The sequence below is a fragment of the Helianthus annuus genome, chromosome 14 (genome assembly GCF_002127325.2).
Source record: "Helianthus annuus cultivar XRQ/B chromosome 14, HanXRQr2.0-SUNRISE, whole genome shotgun sequence".
NCBI lineage: Eukaryota > Viridiplantae > Streptophyta > Magnoliopsida > Asterales > Asteraceae > Helianthus > Helianthus annuus.
In genome coordinates this window covers 96944547-96948015 of record NC_035446.2, presented here as the reverse complement: position 1 = coordinate 96948015, position 3469 = coordinate 96944547, and the positions used below count along the sequence as shown (strand labels likewise).

The 3469-nt window shown below is 36.6% G+C and overlaps 1 long non-coding RNA gene across 2 annotated transcripts; it reads right to left on the bottom strand.

Annotated features, from left to right (window-relative positions):
- Nucleotides 1–1568: 1568 nt before the first annotated feature.
- On the bottom strand, nucleotides 1569–3469 carry LOC110877172. Of its 2 annotated transcripts, XR_004878212.1 has the most exons (5): nucleotides 3263–3469; nucleotides 2513–2775; nucleotides 2366–2437; nucleotides 1971–2113; nucleotides 1569–1884 (listed from the first exon to the last, which is right to left on the bottom strand). It is a non-coding gene; the product is annotated as an uncharacterized LOC110877172 (long non-coding RNA). The 2 variants fall into 2 exon arrangements; XR_002556804.2 differs by lacking the exon at nucleotides 2366–2437.

Genomic DNA, 3469 nt, shown 5'->3' with positions numbered 1-3469 from the left:
CCAAACTCTGGTTAATTATTAGTCACATGACATGCACATGATAGGTAAATTGGTAATATCCCATCCCCTTTACTTTTACTGACTTTATAAAAAATAAAACAATAATTATCATCTACACATCATCATCTTCTAATCCAAATCTTCAAGCCTCACATTCCATACCCTTTTTTCTCTCTCTGTAACACCGCCAGCTGTGTCGATCGGCCATGGCTACTCAAGGAAAGGTCATAGCCTGTAAAGGTAGTACTCAATCAGTTTCATTTGAGTCTGCATCTCTAATCTCTATGTATTTAAGTTTAATCCGATTGTAATTTCCGATTCAGCTGCTGTGGCATATGAACCTAACAAGCCGCTAGTCATTGAAGATATGGAGGTTGCTCTTCGGCGACTCATAATGCTCATCGTTTTTCATTTAGTTTATGGATTGTTCTCCTTAAAACCCTAGTAACATCGATGAGCCCTAGGTTTTGGTTATTATATCAGTTTTTTCGGGAATGAAGTGTTTGAACTGCTATTGCTATTTCAAAATCCATTGATTGGATACATCTTTGGTAATTCTGTTCAGATATGTGTAATAAAATATTATATACAGTTTTTTAATAGTTTTATTATTTTAATATTATAATAGTTATTTTTTTCTTTACTTTTTAAGTTTGATAAGTTTGGTGTCAACCGGTACTTGTGTCGAAAATACCGGTTCGGTACATGAAGGTAAAAACCAGCACCAGTCTGGTACATAAAACACCAAAAGTCGGTATCGGATTGAGTTTGATAATCTTTTAGTTTGAGAAATTCGGTACTGCTACCCAGTTCCATTTGCTCATCCCTGATCACGGGTACCGTACGAATAACAACGGTATCGTACAAGTTTTTTTTAGTTTCAGTGGTAGGGATGAGCTCGATGTCAACTGATACCGAATCGGTATTGGTACCGAAAATACCGGTTACGGTATCGGTATATGAACATAAAAACCGGTAGCGAACCGGTATCAGGAACGCCAAAAGTCGGTACCGAACTGGTACTTAGGATCTTTCGGTTCAGGAAATTCGGTACCGGTACCCATTACTATTTGCTCATCTCTGACTACGGGTTTCTACCGAACAACATCATTACCATACAACTTTTTTTGTTGATTTTCTTTTGGTTATTTTTTAGTGTTTTTTTCTACATTTTCTTTTTATTCTTATTAGTGTTCCGTCGCGCTCGTAGTGATTTCAAACACATATAAACACAGACTAAATAACAAAAAACGTTCGCCGCAACGCGGTTACGATTTTTATAACTAGTTTCTTTCATAATCAATTTAGTCATTGAATAGAACATAAAACTATTAAATAGAACGAGTTGCATCTGGCAGCTGTTGGATTGGGTTTACACTTTACCTAAGGCTAGAGGGTATGGTGATGGTCCTCCCTTGGAGGATGATCCGCCACGTAGGCGCCACATCATAGTCCTCCCAAGGATGGTCCATCCCACAAAACTAGAGGGTATGGGAGGATAGTCCTAGATGATCCTACCCCACCACTTTTATGTTTTTTTATTTTTTTAATCTTTTTTTTTTTACATAAACAGACAACATAAAGTTGCATTAAATCCAAAACCCACAAAAAATAAATCCCAAATTTAAAAATTTAAAACTAAAAAAACTCATAATGTCCTCTTGCATTTTCTTTAAAGTAGAACGTTTTGGTTCAGGATAACTATCAACATCAATCGTCAATACGTCTCATTCTTTGACCCGAACCTTTTCATCGGCCACGCGTACCTTTTCTCCCACCACGCGTACCCTTTCTTCGACCACACTCATCTTTTGCCACTTCGAAAGCTTGCTGATTTCTTCAAGATGGTCCACACAATGCTCCATCTGCTCCTTCAGCTTGGGTCTGGTAACAGTAAGAATAATCGTAAATATGTAATTAATCTAGAAAGATTATACATATATTGTAGTTAGAATGAAAGGCCAGATTACCCGAATTCTTTGTTCAGACTATTGGCAACAGTTGTATCAGCTTTCCCACCACTGTATTTTTTGTTAAAGTCCATCCTTTATTCGCTCAAGAAAAGCCATTGGAACTTGTCTACCAGCAGATTCAGCAGCCACAACACAGTATGCTTCATGATTTAAAAGCAAACAAATAATTATAAAATGTATCAACATAATCTTTTATAAGATCACTACAAGTTTAGAATTTTGCCATTTGTACCATATCAGTAGATCTTACATTTCAAGATATGTGTGTATCTTAAGTAACAGACATAATGGTTCAGAATCATGAATGTCTGCCTACAACGGTCATATCACGATTCAAGTGTCGAATCCATATAGAGTACATGATGAACACTTTTAGTACAATATACAAATACTTATAATATGAAGTTATTGTATCAAAGACCATTGCAAAAGAGAGAGCAGAGTAGCAGATGTGGTTACACCCTCTAATTATTACAATTAACAAAAGCAATCAGCAAATTTAGTATAATAATCATAAGTTAAACATACAAAAAGCTCACCATTATCATTCTTGATTAACAACATTATTCTTGTTCTCCTCAAAAACTTCGCTATTTCCATCAATCGACCTACCATAACCCCGACTCCCACTTTCATCCTCGATACCATTCTCCACAACCTCTTCGACAAACCTTCAAGATCCTGCTCCTTGCCTCCGCGTCTCAAAACAGTGCAAACGTGCTCTCAAATTCATATAAAATCTCACATAACTAATGATGTTGAACCAGATACGATATTGCTCCACTAATCGGACCTGTCAGACCTGTTCCAAATTGTTTCATGCTATCCCTAGTTTAGTGATCAATATCATACTAAATCAAGATTTTATAAAATATAAAATCATTCCAAAGCAGATGTATATCCATCTAATACAATCTCATTGTCCATACAAAACAGATGTATATCTCATTGACTAACTAATATTAGCAACAGAGTAGACTTGTTTTTACATCATTCCAATTCAATTAATTTCTTCAAACAAAACATTGAATGTGTATCAGTTTTAAAGTTATGGACCGAAAACAATTACACAACTAAATCAAGAATCAATGAAACAGAGGTAATACATTCAGCAAAACCTAAGCACAATTTACATCAAATAAAACATCGAATCAACAATTTTAAACCTAGCAAATCATGAAAAAACCAAGGAAATCACGAATTGTAATCGATTACACAACTGAATCTAGAATCAACGAAACATAAGTGAGAAATTTGTTGAATCAGTGTGACAAATTAAGAGGACTTACGATGGTGGTTGTTGCGAGCGGCCGTGGTAGTTGCGAGCGGTCGTGGTGGCTGCGAACGGTGGTGATGGCTACAATTGGGGTCTCCGGTGAAACGATGATTGCGGTGGACTGGAGGTCGACGGAGGTGGGACGGAGATGAGGTTGGGGATCGACGGAGGTGCACTGCAATGGGGATGAAGATGATGGAAGTGAGTTGAAGATGTAAAA